Source organism: Oncorhynchus keta, unplaced genomic scaffold, assembly GCF_023373465.1.
Source record: "Oncorhynchus keta strain PuntledgeMale-10-30-2019 unplaced genomic scaffold, Oket_V2 Un_contig_5685_pilon_pilon, whole genome shotgun sequence".
Taxonomy (NCBI): Eukaryota; Metazoa; Chordata; class Actinopteri; order Salmoniformes; family Salmonidae; genus Oncorhynchus; species Oncorhynchus keta.
The window spans coordinates 185,001-201,942 of NW_026288440.1; the positions used below are offsets into that span (position 1 = coordinate 185,001).

The 16,942-nt window shown below is 44.8% G+C and overlaps 1 protein-coding gene across 7 annotated transcripts in view; it reads left to right on the forward strand.

The window, feature by feature from the left end:
• mtus1b (microtubule associated tumor suppressor 1b) overlaps positions 1-16,942 on the forward strand; it is a 97,009-nt gene that overhangs the window by 30,767 nt on the left and 49,300 nt on the right. For all 7 annotated transcript variants that reach the window (XR_008121110.1, XR_008121112.1, XR_008121111.1 and 4 more), the window contains exons 2-4: positions 1,607-3,575; positions 4,982-5,216; positions 16,135-16,365. The gene's annotated coding sequence lies outside the window, so the exon portion shown is untranslated. The remainder of the gene's footprint in view (positions 1-1,606; positions 3,576-4,981; positions 5,217-16,134; positions 16,366-16,942) is intronic.

Consider the following 16,942-nt stretch of genomic DNA (forward strand, 5'->3'; position numbering starts at 1 on the left):
CTCCAGTACCCTAAACGGCACACATTTTAGTTGTAGTCCTCCAGTACCCTAAACGGCACACATTTTAGTTGTAGTCCTCCAGTACCCTAAACGGCACACATTTTAGTTGTAGTCCTCCAGTACCCTAAACGGCACACATTTTAGTTGTAGTCCTCCAGTACCCTAAACGGCACACATTTTAGTTGTAGTCCTCCAGTACCCTAAACGGCACACATTTTAGTTGTAGTCCTCCAGTACCCTAAACGGCACACATTTTAGTTGTAGTCCTCCAGTACCCTAAACGGCACACATTTTAGTTGTAGTCCTCCAGTACCCTAAACGGCACACATTTTAGTTGTAGTCCTCCAGTACCCTAAACGGCACACATTTTAGTTGTAGTCCTCTCCAGTACCCTAAACGGCACACATTTTAGTTGTAGTCCTCCAGTACCCTAAACGGCACACATTTTAGTTGTAGTCCTCCAGTACCCTAAACGGCACACATTTTAGTTGTAGTCCTCCAGTACGCTAAACGGCACACATTTTAGTTGTAGTCCTCCAGTACCCTAAACGGCACACATTTTAGTTGTAGTCCTCCAGTACGCTAAACGGCACACATTTTAGTTGTAGTCCTCCAGTACCCTAAACGGCACACATTTTAGTTGTAGTCCTCCAGTACGCTAAACGGCACACATTTTAGTTGTAGTCCTCCAGTACCCTAAACGGCACACATTTTAGTTGTAGTCCCCCAGACAAACTCACCTGATTCAACTTATTTTGAGGGCTGGATGATTAGTTGACAAGTTGAATCAGATGTGGTTGGACGGGACGACAGCAGAAATGTCCTGTTGAGAGGACTGGAGTAGGTAAACACTCCCCTACACCACTACCTTTGACCAGAGCCCTATGGGGCCTGCTCAAAAGTAGTGCACTAAAAGGGGAATAGGGTGCGAGTGGGATGCACTCTACTGTATGTCTATGGCCTTTCTAACATTGCTTAAACTTCAACAGAGCTATTGTTTGTAGCTTTTCAATACTACAGAGACCAACTTGTCTTTATTTTCCCTTGGTTATGAGTATCAAAGCCAGTTTCATTAATTACGGACAATATTTCATCCTAAGATGGTTGACCTCATTGGTTTAAATGGCAACAGATTCTTAACGCCATATTAATGACTTTTAGTGGAAACTAGGACGGATTTCTGCGTATTGTAATGCCACCTACTGTATGAACGGCAGGGTATCAGTTGTTTGAAAATCCTTCCAAGAGAAAAAGTTTTTGAATTTGGGATTCAAGCATTACATGAGTTTCCACATCATAACTAATTAGGTTATGTTGGTACACTGTGTGCTTTTGTTGAAATGTGTTGTTGCATTTTTTTGTGGTGTAATATCCAGTTTAATCACTTCCTATGGTTGACCAACAGAGGGCAGCAGCTGTCTTTCTGTCTGTTTCTCTGTCTTTCTGTCTGTTTCTCTGTCTTTCAGTCTGTTTCTGTCTTTCAGTCTGTTTCTCTGTCTGTTTCTCTGTCTTCCTGTCTTTGTTTTATGATACTATCAAATAAAGTATTTTCAACATAATAACTGTGATATTGATGCCTGTGTTTCCTTGTCGTTGTGTTTTCCAGAGGTTTGCAGAGGAGGAGCCCTGAAGAGTATGGACTCCACTCCAGTGACTGAACTAAAGGGTCAGTTGAAGGGGCCTTAGAATGGGACCACTCCTCACTTCCTCACTTGTCCGAAAGTGCACTTCAATATCTACCTCTCAGTGACTCCTAGGCCTATAGGGACGGCTGACTACTTATCACTGGTATTGCGCTGATCTGAGTCAGCTTTAATCAATGACAAACCTTGCTCAGTAGACGTCTGCCTACATAGGTAAACAGTTGTAAGCATGGAGTTCTCCGTGGTTTGACCTTGTTTTGAGGTCTTTAGCAGTTAGCGACATCAGCTTTCCCCACACACTCCCGGAGACCAGAGATGAGTGTGTCTCAGCCCGGGGAACGCGTCCCCGTCGGGGGCATGAATGGCTCCGGAATGAGGCTCCCCCTCCTCCGCACCGGCGACCAAAATGGCAATGCTTTCCCTGTCTCCTCTTCCTCCTCCTCTTCCTCCCCAGACTCCCTGCAGAGTCTGAGCAGCCTGGACGTCGACATGGAATGTGTGATGTCGACCCAAATCAAAATGGCCGCTATCTCACCAGCTGGGGAACTGCCTCAGACTGAGTTCTCTGAATCCAACGACAACTCGGTGTCCGTCTACCTGGACGCTGATGAGGACTCCTGGAACGACAACCTGACCCTCGCCATGAGCATTGCTGGGATACGGGAGCATAGTAACGGTAGCCAAGGTGATCTTCATGACAACGTTAGCAGTGTGGCGAGCAACAGCGGTGGGAGAAGGGACTCTTCCCCGGACTCGGCGGCCACAGAGATCCCAGGTGACGAGGGTGATGTTGAAGATGATGAGGAAGGGTTTTTCCTGTCGGTGAGCTCGGACATGGTGATGAGGAGAATCAGCCTGATCGACTCGGAGCGCCGCCCCAGCAGCGGGGTGTCCATCCTAGAGGACTCGGACACGGCCTCCCCCTTCACCACGGCTCCCATCCAGGCTCCACTCTCCGCCCCATTGCCTGACCTCTGTAAGGGCCTTGAGGGGAGGAAGAGACCTCATGCTGGGACCATCACCATGGAACTCCAGAACCTCCAGACTGGGGCTAGCAGCTCACCGGGTCTGCCCGATAGACAGGCACTTCAGGTGGGGGTGGATCTGCCCGAGGAGGGCTGCACTCTGGATGTTCTCCCCATGGTGGAGGCAGTGGACACCGAGCCTATTGTGGCACTAGAGGTTATTCTCAGTGAAACTATAGTGTCTCCAGATTCTGAAGGCTTCACTGTAGTCTCCCAGACCTCCACCTCAGTACAAGTCTCCAAGGGTGTGGATTTGGCAGTGTCCCCCTTTACCGTTCCCCAGTCTCCAAACAAAGGGTCCAAAGGTGCGAGCCCTGCTTTCCGCAAGACCAAGGAACACCCGTGTGCAACTCGGGTCAAACCGAACGCCGCCATCGCCAAGACAGCGGTCACCACGACATCCAAACCTGGTAGGACGGACGTCAAGAGGTTCCCCAAACCCGACCTGAAGAACGTCAAGTCTAAGGTCATGTCCAGGCCCGCCTCTACAACCAGAACAGCCAATCAGACGCAGGGAAAAACTGCTCCGGCCAATGAAAAGAAAGCCCCAGACGGAGTCAAAAGGCAAAGGTCGTCTTTGGGTCAAACTAAAGTAGCTTCGCTGAAGCCGAGCCCCAAACCCAGACCCAATCAAAACACAGAGCCCAGAGTCTCTAACCAATCTGAGAAGAGGAAGAAGGGCACTTTAGTCAATGGCATTCGCTCCACCTCCAGCAGCTCTCTGGGTTCAGAGTTGGCTGTGGATGGGCACCGTTGGACGCCTGGGGAGGGTCTCCCAAATGGAGAAGAGGGTACTACAGGAGTGTGTACTACAGGAGTGTGTACTACAGGAGTGTGCACTACAGATGACACTACAGAGGGAGCAGGGGGTGAGACACCTGTAGAACAAAGGAGAAGCAATGGCACAGTAAGTAGCCCACTGGTGTGTGTGTGTGGGGGGGGGGGGGTTTATTCTATTACGGCCCTGTTAGAATAGTTTGGTCAAATCTTTCCTTATGTTCCTCCCTCTCTTCCTTGAAAGAATCACTGATCTGCATGTCACATGATATAACACCACACACCAGACTGCCCTCACCCAATTCAACTTGGCCAGATCAGTGATTTCCTCAAGGAAAGATGTATTTTTAGTATCCACAACAGGGTCTGTTAGTGAACTGACTGAGATTTCCAGTCACCAGGAACATACTGTACTTTATCAGGATGATATGACGCATGTAGAGAACAAGCCCAAGGCTGGTTACATCTCTAAACGGTGGGAGCAGTGGTTTTAGGTGAGGGAGTGGTTTTAGGTGAGGGAGTGGTTTTAGGTGAGGGAGTGGTTTTAGGTGAGGGAGGGAGTGGTTTTGGTTTTTGGTTTTAGGGGAGGGAGTGGTTTTAGGGGGAGGGAGTGGAGGTTTTAGCGGAGGGAGTGGTTTTAGGTGAGGGAGTGGCAGTGGTTTGTTGTTTTGGTATTTTGCCTTGAAATCCATTGACAGGTTTGAACTCTTCCTGTGTTTGTGAGTGGCGTGATTGAGTAGTTCCTCAGGCAAGTCTGTCTGCGTAGCATGTCATCACATGATTTAACTATGTTGTTAGTCAGGCTTAAGTAATCCATGGCGAAAGGAGGGCTTTGGGTTTAAATGTCAACTGTATCATTCACTGCAGTATAATGCTGAACATTGAACCCCAATCCGTGTTGGGGTTCTGTTGAATGACGGCATGAGTCAAATCATTTTTTGTGTGGAATGTCTTGACATCTGCGGGTGTGTGTGACTCGTCGCTTGTTGAATGTTCCGCCACATTCTATTCTCAGTTTGAAACAGTCCTCAGAACAGATTTGTTTCTCAGACACTTCTCCTGTGAAGGCAAAAGCCATTTGTCAAACTGTTCTGAATAGCGTAAGAATAGTCGGAACGTTTATAGTAGTCAAGTCTTTTCTTTGAAAACTGGCCTGCAAACTCACTCCATATGTGCCCTGTGTTTACAGAAGACGGAAGAGGGGGAGGAAAGAGGGAGGAAAGAGGGGGAGGAAATAAAGAGGGAGGGAATAAAGAGGGAGAGAAACTGGTCCCAGCAGTGAATCCCAGAGGGAATGTAGTACAATAGCAACTGTTTTACCTCAGAGTTCCAGCCTGCTCCTATTTCCTCTCTCTCTCTCTCTCTCTCTCTCTCTCTCTCTCCTCCCCCTCCTTCTCACTCCTCCTGCCTGTGTGCTTCTACTTCCACATTTCTGCCTACGACTCTGGAATGGCCAACACCATGGTCTCGGTGCGCAGCTCCGAGCTGGGCCCCATGGGCTGGGACGCGGTAACTAAACGACAGCTCTTTCTGCAGAAGGTCTCCTCCAAGCTGGGGCCCTCATCGGTCAGACAGCTGCCCCAGGTCAAGGGCAGGGGGGCCGGGGGAGCGAGCAACACCGGGGGACCTTCCCTGTCTCCCACCTCTCCAGCTCCAGTAGGAGGGAGTTCTGGCTCCAGGCTGCCCCCTCCCGCTCCTCCTACGACGGGGAAGGACGGCCAGACCACTGGGAGTGTGTCTCCACCGAGAGGACGACCAAGTCAGACAGCTGGTGACTACACACACACACACATCTTTCTGTGTGTCAGCAACTTGATAAAGTGTATAAATGACAAAGTGTAGAAAATACATTGCTGTGTGTGTAGAGACTTGAAACTGTGTGTGAGAGAATGTGTGTGTGTGAGCGCGTGTGAATGAATGTGTGTGAGTGAGGTGTAGTGGAATGTGAAAGGCATTCTCAGCTCTGCAGTGTCAGCCTGCTCATTTCCTGCTTCTGCTGCAGAGATGAGGGCACTTAAACACACACTCTGGTTTGGGTAAACAAGACACACACTCGTACGCATCACACACACGCACGCTCCATACACACACGCACACACACAATCAATACAGATCAGAACAAGACAATCAGACAGAAACAAACGCATGGAGCAACAGAGAGATTGTGTGTGTGGACGTGTTTAACCAGAAGTTCCCACAAGAATAGTAAACAAACAAAAATTTGACTAACTGTGGATATTTTGCTGGTCCCCACAAGGTCAAATGCTATTTCTATGGGGTTTAGGTTAGAATTAGTGTTAGGGTTAGAATTAGAGGTTGACTGATTAATCGGCATGGCTGATTTCAAGGTTTCATAATAATCGATAATTGTCATTTTTGGACGCCGATTACTGCATATTTAGTTAAAATAAATTAATGTCAGCAGGCAATATTAACTAGGGAAATTGACACTTCTCTTGCGTTCAGTGCAAGCAGAGTTTGGGTATATGCAGCAGTTTGGGCCGCCTGGCTCGTTGCGAACTGTGTGAAGACCATATATTCCTAACAAAAAAACGTAATTAATTTGCCAGATTTGTACATAATTATGACATAACATTGAAGGTTGTGCAATGTAAAAGCAATATTTAGACTTATGGATGCCACCCATTAGATAAAATACAGAACGGTCCCGTATTTCACTGAAAGAATAAATGTTTTGTTTTCGGATTTGACCATATTAATGACCAAAGGCTCGTATTTCTGTGTGTTTATTATAATTAAGTCTAAGATTTGATAGAGCAGTCTGACTGAGCGATGGTAGGCAGCAGCAGGCTCGTAAGCGTTCATTCAAACAGCACTTTACTGCTTTTGCCAGCAGCTCTTAGCAATGCTTGACGCACAGCGCTGTTTATGACTTCAAGCCTATCAACTCCTGAGATTAGGCTGGCAATACTAAAGTGCCTATAAGAACATCCAATAGTCAAAGGTATATGAAATACAAATGGTATAGAGGGAAATTGTCCTATAATTCCTATAATAACTACAACCTAAAACTTCTTAAATGGGAATATTGAAGACTCATGTTAAAAGGAACCACCAGCTTTCATATGTTCTCATGTTCTGACCAAGGAACTTAAACATTTTTTACATGGCACATATTGCACTTTTACTTTCTTCTCCAACACTGTTTTTGCATTATTTAAACCAAATTGAACACGTTTCATTATTTATTTGAGACGTATTTGTGTTATATTAAGTTAAAATAAAGGTGTTCAGTCAGCATTGTTGAATGAGTAATTGTCATTATTACAAATATATATAATTTGTCCGATTTTAATCGGTATCGGCTTTTTTGGTCCTCCAATAATTGGTATCTGCGTTGAAAAATCATTGGTCGACCTCCGGTTAGAATTAAGTTTAGGGTTAGGAGCTATGGTTAGTTTTAGGGTTAGAAGCTAGTGTTAGGTTTAGGGTTAAGGTACGGGTTAGGGGTTAAGGAAAATAGGATTTTGAGTGGGACTGAATTGTGTGTCCCCCACAAGGTTAGCTGCGCAAGAGTGTGTGTGTGTGTCGGTGTCGATCTCCAGACTGTGTTTCTGCTTGGGTCTGTCTCAGTTCTGCGCAGAGTTACATAAGATAACTCTCTCTCTCTATTTTCATCTCACTCTCTCTCTCTCATCATGTTCCCTCACCACATGTAACCTACTGCATCTTTTAAAAGCCATTTAAAATGGGAGACTGACTGACTGTGTGCTGTGCTTGTGACCATGCGTGTCTGCGGTCTAATTTTACTCTAACTTCCCTCTGTGTCCTCTCAGAGGAAGTCGAAAAGCATATGCAACCCTCTCGCTCTCTCCTTCTTCCTTCTTTCGGGTCCTCTCTTCCTTCTGCCAGAGTGGTTGGATCCAATGTTTGATTCTCTCAGTCCCCATACACACAAAAGGCTTTTCTTGTGTGAGGAAATTGAGACTACTATTAGCGTGACGTGGGTCATTGGGAGTAAGTCCCAAATGCCACCCTATTCTCTATATAGTGCACTGCTTTTGACAAAAGCCATATGAGCCCTGGTAAAAAAAAAAAAAAGTAGTCCACTACATAGGGAATAGGGTGTCTTTTGGGACGTAGTCTTAGTTACGCGAGACATCAACATGTTGTCTTCCATCTAGTCTTCAGATGTAGAAAATGTAAACCTTTCCTACCACTTCTCAGTGTTTGGTAATCAGATGTAGAAAATGTACGCCTTTCCTACCTCTTCTCAGTGTTTGGTAATCAGACGTAGAAAATGTACGCCTTTCCTACCTCTTCTCAGTGTTTGGTAATCAGACGTAGAAAATGTATGCCTTTCCTACCTCTTCTCAGTGTTTGGTAATCAGACGTAGAAAATGTACGCCTTTCCTACCTCTTCTCAGTGTTTGGTAATCAGACGTAGAAAATGTACGCCTTTCCTACCACTTCTCAGTGTTTGGTAATCAGATGTAGAAAATGTATGCCTTTTTCCTTCTTCTCTAATCAGATGGAGAAAATGTACGCCTTTCCTACCTCTCAGTGTTTGGTAATCAGATGGAGAAAATGTACGCCTTTCCTACCTCTTCTCAGTGTTTGGTAATCAGACGAAGAAAATGTATGCCTTTCCTACCTCTTCTCAGTGTTTGGTAATCAGATGTAGAAAATGTACACCTTTCCTATGCACTTCTCAGTGTTTGGTAATCAGACATACCTTATTCAGTCACGTAACGGACTCTGCATCTTCATTCAACAGGGTTTTCAGTACATGTATCTTAAGCCATCCCTTTAAATACGATGTATCTTTGATTTAGAATTCTGTTGACCGACTCATTAGAATATGTGGAGAGAACAGGTATTCTGAACCTAGGGATCAATGAAAGAAAGCCATCTAAATGAATGCATTTTCATCTCTGTTTTACATTTACATTTGAGTCATTCAGCAGACGTTTTATCCAGAGTGAATTACAGGAGCAATTAGGGTTACGTGTCTTGCTCAAGGGCACATCTCGGTTTTTAATGTAGTCGGGACGGGATTCGAACCAGCAACCTTCCGGTTAATGGCTCAATGCTCTTAATCCCTAGGCTACCTGCCACCCTGTTTTAGCACCAATTGGCAGGTTTAAAAATAGTGTGATTTCGTCACTTCTCAGTTATTTAGGGTTAAGAAAGTATTTGAGTCATAAAACAGGTTTGGAGAGCCTTTAATCAAAATACTGTGGTTTGATTCATCCTGAAAATTGCCACCTTCAGTTTGTCAAACCATGGTAATGTTGCAAGATTAGTGACCATTCAATTACAACAGGGAGAATAATGTACAATAGTAGGCTCCTCACCTATTGCCTGCACTAACTATCAGGTTGTAACTGTTACGGCTTGGGCTGCACTCCACTCCATAACAGTTTAGTTTACGTGTAAAAACTAATTAGAAACTGATACTAATGATCCTCAGCAGCCATCGGACGAGACAGTGTTTACAGAGGAGGAAAAGGAATGTAAAGGAAACAATGGAATGATAATATAGGCTATACCACCTGAAGGGAACTAACAGTACATTGGCGGTTGAATATGTGTGGTTATTAGTCCTACTGACGGTTGATACTGATAGTGGATCATATTTAACATGAATGTCGGGGTGGCCTATAATTAAGACATTCGAGAGTAACCATCCCTCAAAGTTAAAATTCGATACAATTTAAAATTCTGAATAATGCCAAAGCATTTCATAAACTTTACTGTGGGGAAAGTTGATTTGTTGATAATGCTTCAGGTTGCTGCCAAATGACTGGTTTAACGTTTGTCTCCAGCGACTATAATGTAAAATGGATCTAAAACAAGTCTATTTACAACCCCCTGATCCCAACGGTTGACTCATTTACCTAGCTCTTATCAATAGCTCTTATCAAGTTGTAAATGACAATGTATGGAGAATGTTGTTATTTCTGTCTGAAAAAAGAAAGTAGTCTTTTTCCACTTGAAACGGGTAGGTAGACATTCATGGTTTCCTTGCAGGTAAAGATGGTCAAATTATGAGGGAGTTAAGTCGAGTTCAGAATACAGCATATCTGTAGACACGCCTCCTCCACACCTTCATTCATTATGAGGGAATGAAGTCAAGGTCAGAATACAGCATATCTGTAGCCTTAATCCCTTTAGACACGCCTCCTCCACACCTTCATTCATTATGAGGGAATGAAGTCAAGGTCAGAATACAGCATATCTGTGGACACGCCTCCTCCACACCTTCATTCATTATGAGGGAATTAAGTCAAGGTCAGAATACAGCATATCTGTAGACACGCTCCTCCACACCTTCATTCATTATGAGGGAATTAAGTTGAGGTCAGAATACATCAATCTGTGGACAGCCTCCTCCACACCTTCATTCATTCAATCAATGAATAGCAGGTGAATAGAATGCTATTCTCATGCTTAGGTTTAAGGTCAATATGCATGGAGAGAAAATCCATTTAAAAAAAATGAATTGTGTTCCATTTCATTAACAGGGAGGATTCCCCACAATAGCCTAGTCTGTAATTTAACTATTTGTTTCCATAACCGCTAGGCTGCAGTGTTGATATGGGACAGTTGGGATTCAAGGGTGTGTGTGTGGAAGAATGAATCTATCAGAAAACCAGATGCGTACTTGTCAGAAAAGGTCAAACCCTGAGCGGACAATAGTTTCCTTGCCTGAAAACGGTGCCAAACTGATCACTTGCCACTGTTACGGCTTGAGGCTGAAACCTCCACCCAAATAAGAGTTCAAAGGCTTCTGTTAGCCTACGTGTAAAAACTAATTAGACCGACTGATACTAATGATCCTCAGCAGCCATACGTAGAAGGAAACAGAGGAGGAAAAGGAATGTAAAGGAAACAATGGAATGATAATATAGGCTATACCACCTGAAGGGAACTAACAGTACATTGGCGGTTGAATATGTGTGGTTATTAGTCCTACTGACGGTTGATACTGATAGTGGATCATATTTAACATGAATGTCGGGGTGGCCTATAATTAAGACATTCGAGATTAACCATCCTATTAAGTTAAAATCCATACAATTTAAAATGAATAATGCTTTACTGTGGGGAAAGTTGATTTGTTGATAATGCTTCAGGTTGCTGCCAAATGACTGGTTTAACGTTTGTCTCCAGCGACTATAATGTAAAATGGATCTAAAACAAGTCTATTTACAATCCCCTGATCCCAACGGTTGACTCATTTACTAGCTCTTATCGATAGCTCTTATCAAGTTGTAAATGACAATGTATGGAGAATGTTGTTATTTCTGTCTGAAAAAGAAAGTAGTCTTTTCCACTTGAAACGGGTAGGTAGACATTCATGGTTTCCTTGCAGATAAAGATGGTCAAATTATGAGGGAGTTAAGTAAGTTCAGAATACAGCATATCTGTGGACACGCTCCTCCACACCTTCATTCATTATGAGGGAGTTAAGTCAAGGTCAGAATACAGCATATCTGTAGACACGCCTCCTCCACACCTTCATTCATTATGAGGGAGTTAAGTCAAGGTCAGAATACATCATATCTGTGGACACGCCTCCTCCACACCTTCATTCATTATGAGGGAATTAAGTCAAGGTCAGAATACATCATATCTGTAGACACGCTCCTCCACACCTTCATTCATTATGAGGGAGTTAAGTCAAGGTCAGAATACATCATATCTGTCCACACCTTCATTCGAGGGAATTAAGTCAAGGTCAGAATACATCATATCTGTAGACACGCCTCCTCCACACCTTCATTCATTATGAGGGAGTTAAGTCAAGGTCAGAATACATCATATCTGTGGACACGCCTCCTCCACACCTTCATTCATTCAAGCTCCATCCCCAATGAATAGCAGGTGAATAGAATGCTATTCTCATGCTTAGGTTTAAGGTCATTATATGCATGGAGAGAAAAGTGCATAAAAGAAAATGAATTGCGTTCCATTTACACACGCTTAACCTGGTCGGGATTCCCCACAATAGCCTGTCTGTAATTTAACTATTTGTTTCCATAACCGCTAGGCTGCAGTGTTATGCAGTGTGGGAAGGCAGTTTTGATATGCACAGTTGGGATTCGGGGGCGGATTGGATCTGAGGGTGTGTGTGTGGAAGAATGAATCTATCAGAAAACCAGATCTGCGTCTTGTCAGAAAAGGTCAAATTCTGAGCGGACAATAGTTTCCTTGTTTCTGAAAAACGGTGCCAAATTTGACCCCGAACTCTGGCCATGTTGAAAAGGCGTCTTTGAGAAGCACATTCAGAAACCTTCTCCACCCAAATAAGAGTTCAAAGGCTGTCTGTTACTCATTCACCATTTGTTTCAAGTCCAATCAAATGTTATTGGTCACATATACGTGTTAAGCAGATGTTATTGCGGGTGTAGCGAAATGCTTGTGTTTGTTTCTAGCTCCGACAGTGCAGTAATATCTAACAAGTAATATCTAACAATTTCGCTACAATACACAAAACTAAGTAAAGTAAAGGAAATAAGAATATATCAATATTTGGACGAGCAATGTCAGAGCAGCATAGACTAAAATACAGTATATATACAGTGTATGTACATATGAGATGAGTAATACAAAATATGTAAACATTATTAAAGTAACTAGTGTTCCATTTATGACCAGTGATTTCAAGTCTATGCCTATAGGCAGCAGCCTCTAATGTGCTAGTGATGGCTATTAAACAGTCTGATGGCCTTGAGATGGAAGCTGTTTTTCAGTCTCTCAGTCCCAGCTTTGATGCACCTGTACTGACCTTGCCTTCTGGATGATAACGGGGTGAACAGGCAGTGGCTCGGGTGGTTGTTGTCCTTGATGATCTTTTTGTCCTTCCTATGGCATCAGGTGCTGTAGTTGTCCGGGAGGGCAGGTAGTGAGCCCCCGGTGATGCGTTGGGCAGACCGCACCACCCCCTGGAGTGCCCTGTGATTGCGGGCGGTGCAGTTCAAATCAAACTTTATTTGTCACATGCGCCGAATACAAGTGTAGAACTTACCGTGAAATGCTTCCTTACAAGCCCTTAACCAACAGTGCAGTTCAAGAGGAGTTAAGAAAATATTTACGAAATAAACTAAAGTAAAAAGTAGAAAAAAGTACAAATAAAAATAACACAATAACAACCGTAACAAGGCTATATACAGGAGGTACCGAGTCAGTGTGCAGGGGTACAGGTTAGAGGTCATTTGTACATGTAGGTAGGGGTGAAGTGACTATGCATAGATAATAAACAGTGAGTTGCAGCAGTGTACAAAACAAATGGGGGGGGGGTGTCAATGTAAATAGTCTGGTGGCCATTTGATTAATTGTTCAGCAGTGTTATGGCTTGGGGATAGAAGCTGTTAAGGAGCCTTTTGGTCCTAGACTTGGCGCTCCGGTACTGCTTGCCGTTCGGTAGTAGAGAGAACAGTCTATGACTTGGGTGACTGGAGTCTCTAACAATTTTATGGGCTTTCCTCTGACACCGCCTATTTATTTAGGTCCTGGATTGCAGGAAGCTTGGCTCCTGTGATCTACTGGGCCGTTCGCACTAGCCTCTGTAGCACCTTACGTTCAGATGATGAGGAGTTGCCATACCAGGCGGTGACGCAACCGGTCAGGATACTCTCAATGGTGCAACTGTAGAACTTTTTGAGGATCTGGGGACCCATGCCAAATCTTTTCAGTCTCCTGAGGGGGAAAAGGTTTTGTCGTTCCCTCTTCACAACTGTCTTGGTGTGTTTGGACCATGATGGTTTGTTGGTGATGTGGACACCAAGGAACTTGAAACTCTCGACCCGCTCCACTACAGCCCCATCGATGTTCATGGGGGCCTGTTCAGCCCGCCTTTTCCTGTAGTCCACGATCAGCTCCTTTGTCTTGCTCACATTGAGGGAGAGGTTGTTGTCCTGGCACCACACTGCCAGTTGGTTTGGTGTAAAAAACAAAGTGTTGCCATACTAGGCGCTGATGCTCTCAATTCTGTATCTGTAAAAGTTTGAGAGGGTTTTAGGTTCCAAGCCCAAAAAAAATCAGCCTCCTGAGTTTGAAGAGGCACATTGTCTGTGTGGGTGGACCATTTCAGTTTGTCAGTGATGAGTACGCCCAGGATCTTTCCACCTTCTCCACTGCGGTCCAGTCGATGTGGATATGGGGGTGTTCCCTCTGCTGTTTCCTGAAGTCCACGATCATCTCCTTTGTTTTGTTGACGTTGAATGAGAGGTTATTTTCCTGGCACCACACTCCCAGAGCCCTCACCGGTCTCGTCGTTGTTGGTAATCAAGCCCACTACTGTTGTGTCGTCTCCAAACTTGATGATTGCGTAGGAGGCGTGCTTGGCCTAATGTCTTATATGGTTACTGAGGCAACATGCTTGTGTTCATTTTTTACCTTGTTGTAAACACTCACCGCAAGGTGAACACACAACTCCTAACGTTGCCTAGGTAACATAAACCTGTATATGTGTATCTTCCTAAGACATTCAGGCAACCAACACACAGCTAGCTATAAGTTCTCAATTATACACGGAGTATACAAAACATTAGGCTCTTTCCATGACAGACTGACCAGGTGAATCCAGATGAAAGCTATGATCCCTTATTAATGTCACTTGTTAAATCTACTTCAATCCGTGTAGATGAAGGACTTTTAAAGCCTTGACACATGGATTGTGTATGTGTGCCATTCAGAGGGTGAATGGGCAAGACAACATATTTAAGTGCCTTTGGTAGTAGGTGCCAGACGCACCGGTTTGTGTTAAGATCTGCAGCGCTGCTGGGTTTTTCCCGTGAGTATTAAGAATGGTCCACCACCCAAAGGACATCCAGCCAACTTGACACAACTGTGGAACGCTTAGGAGTCAACATGGGCCAGCATCTCTGTGGAACGCTTTCAACACCTTGTACTGTAGAGGATGAATCGAGGCTGTTCTGGGGGCAAAGGGGAGGGGTGCAACTCTATATTAGGAAGGTGTTCCTAGTGTTTGGTATACTGAGTGTATAATACAGTATGTATTTGCTGTCAAAGGGCTATTTGGTGGTACTGCAGTAACTAACACTGTACACAGGAGGTCTATTCAGTCATGTTACTGTACTATCCAACAGCTTGAGCTAGACATTTCCTGTACACACAGATCCAGGACCAGCTTGCCCTGCTCCAGTCCTAACCCTGACCATCATGAGGGAAAAAGTCAAACTGACCGCACAGTAGATCATAGTTATCCTTCTACTAATCTCTACACAGCAGTGCTCTTCCTCTCTTTCCTGTCTCTGATGAGCAAAGGCGATGGTGACACAACCCACAGGTCCACTCAGGGCGTTGTCCTGGATACACATGTACACATCCTTGAGTTTTGACACACACAAACAGCGTCTCTGCTATTGTCTCTCTCACACAGTCTCGGTCTCTCTCTCACACACACACACAGGGCAGTGGTGTGAAAAGGGAAGAGCCGTAGGGCCTTGGAGATGTTCCTACTGATAGGGAAGCATGTTTGATTAAGTACTGGTTTAAATCAAAAGGAAAGGAGGAGGGAGGAGGAGGTGTTGTTAGTTCCCACCAAGCCCTCCCCTAAGCTGGAGAACAGCCCAGGGGTTACCAGACCTGGGTCAAGTTAAACTATAGTGTTTGGCTCCGTGGGTCATGAACAGACATTGTACCAGACATTGGTCAAATCAATATGTCAAAAGTATTTGTGTTGTTTGATTGTCTTGTGTGGGGGCGCTAAATCCAAATGCAGCTCAAGTATCTGGAATAGCCTGTAAGATCCAGGGTCCTGTTCACTATCAGCTAGTAGAAACTACTTCAAACAGAGTGAAACAGGAAAGTACTTCATTAACTTGTACCGTAAGACTAAGAATTTAACCTTTTTAACCTTAACTAGTCACGTTGCCAAATGTGTTGTTACGTTGTGGCCCACTGAACATGACCCAGGTCTGCTCTGAGGTGTAAGACTAGCCATGTATCCAGATAGTTCACATCATGTTATTATACAGTGCTGCTAGCGTCACTGCAGTTTGGTGCTCTGTTACAGTATTCAGCAACACTACAGGAACACTATAGGAACATAACCCCTCCCTCTGTGGAAGACCAACCCTGTTCTATTTCAGAACCTTTGACTGGTGGTCACAGACCTCATTCACCTCACACTGGAGCCAAATCTCTGCACCCTAACGTGTGTGTGTGTGTGTGTGTGTGTGTGTGTGTGTGTGAGCTTGTCTAAAACTTGCTGATATGTCTGTATATATCCATCAATGTCACCCTACAGTATGTCCACGTACTTTGTGCTGATATGGGCTCTTCTCTATACTTCTCTCTGTATGTACTCAGTGCCAGAGGGGGTTTTCTCTCTCACTCCCTGTCTCTCTCCTATTCATCCTTCCTCTGCTAGCTCAGCTGTGTCACTAGATAAATAAATATGTATCTTCTAGTAGGGCATGTTTATACTCACACACACACACCCTGACTAGCGGTATATGTGTTCTGCAGATGCTGAGGAAGCCTTGATCTTAAAGGCAAAACTGATCCTAAATCAGCATTCTTATAAATACTGCCCCTGATCTTTGTATTGATACGATACTGATATCTTATGTTAGAATTTTCAGTGTACGGACATATTGATATTATGGACATTGATTCATACTGATACAGATGTGAATACTTCTCCCAATACCTGAAACTGATGAACCCTGTTGGTCCTTTCCTACATTTCCCAGGTATCCCCAAGCCACGTGTCACAGACAGACCCTCTGGATTGCCTGGGCCTACTGTGGTGACCTCTAACCCAAAGCCATCCGTCAACCAGGGGTTAGGTGCTGCTCGCCCTTCGGCTGCTGCCGCCGCCGTGTCCAAACTGCCCGTGAAGAACCTACCCACAAGCCTTAGCTCCTCTTCTCTGGGCAGCGCCGCCAGCGAGAGTAACGGATCTTCAGCAGCCCCCAGCAAACGTGAGACTGTGTGTGTGTGTGTGTGTGTGTGTGTGTGTGTGTGTGTGTGTGTGTGTGTGTGTGTGTGTGTGTGTGTGTGTGTGTGTGTGTGTGTGTGTGCGCATTGAGTTATTCTTCCTACATTGCGGCACCACAGAAGGTCTTCACACAACACACTCAGTGTGCAAGCAGTGGTTTTCATTGGTGTGGTCTTCCTGTTGCTGGTGATTCACATCCTCCTCTTGCCACTAGCTCTCACACACACACACACACACACACACACTCTCTCGCTCTCGACAATTCCATGAGTCTCCCCTGCCATTTGACTCTGAAGAGAATGTCCATGTGAATCTGGCCCCTCATTGCAGTGGCATTCCTGCTTTCTCTATCGAGGTCAGAGTTCACATCTGCCCAGGCTCTGTGTGTGTGTGATCAGAGAGGCAGACAGGGTACTCTCCTGACCCACATATCCAGGGGCTTTGTCTGGACGGCATCATAAACCTCTGGATTACATCTGGTCCTCCTCTCTATATCTACTGTAGCTGCTGGAGAGGTGGTGGTTGTGTGTTGAGGAAGATGGAGGTGTGAGTGGAGAAGG